Here is a 440-nt window from a genome sequence, read left to right on the forward strand (position 1 = left end):
CGGGATTCGCAGCCAGGTCGGTCTGACTCCAAGTCCGACGCTCCGCGAGGTAGGGACTCAGTGCGCTGCCCGGCCCAGCAGCCCTCGTTTATAGGGAGAGGGGTGTATGCGTGGGTGTGCGTGGGTGTGTGGGCGTGCGTGTGGGGGAGAGTAAAGGTCGGCTGGGCAGAAGAGGCAAGTTGCCCAAATTGGCTAACTTCAATCCCGCAATTCCGCTGAACTCGGCCCTCAAAAGCCCCTCTCGTCTCCAGTCCCCGAAGGAAACCTGAGCTTTGTGCAGCCCCACAGCCGGAGCGTCCAGATGCGGTCCGGGCGATTAGCAAAGTCGGCGGAAGCCACGCTGGAGAAAGCGCGGGCGCGGGGAGAAAAGGTGTTGCGGTCTCCCCGGGAGAAGCGGGCGTCCGGCCCGGCTGGCGGGCAGGCGGGCGCGCTGGCGAGCG

This window comes from Crocuta crocuta, unplaced genomic scaffold, assembly GCF_008692635.1.
Source record: "Crocuta crocuta isolate KB4526 unplaced genomic scaffold, BGI_CrCroc_1.0 scaffold440, whole genome shotgun sequence".
Taxonomy (NCBI): domain Eukaryota; kingdom Metazoa; phylum Chordata; class Mammalia; order Carnivora; family Hyaenidae; genus Crocuta; species Crocuta crocuta.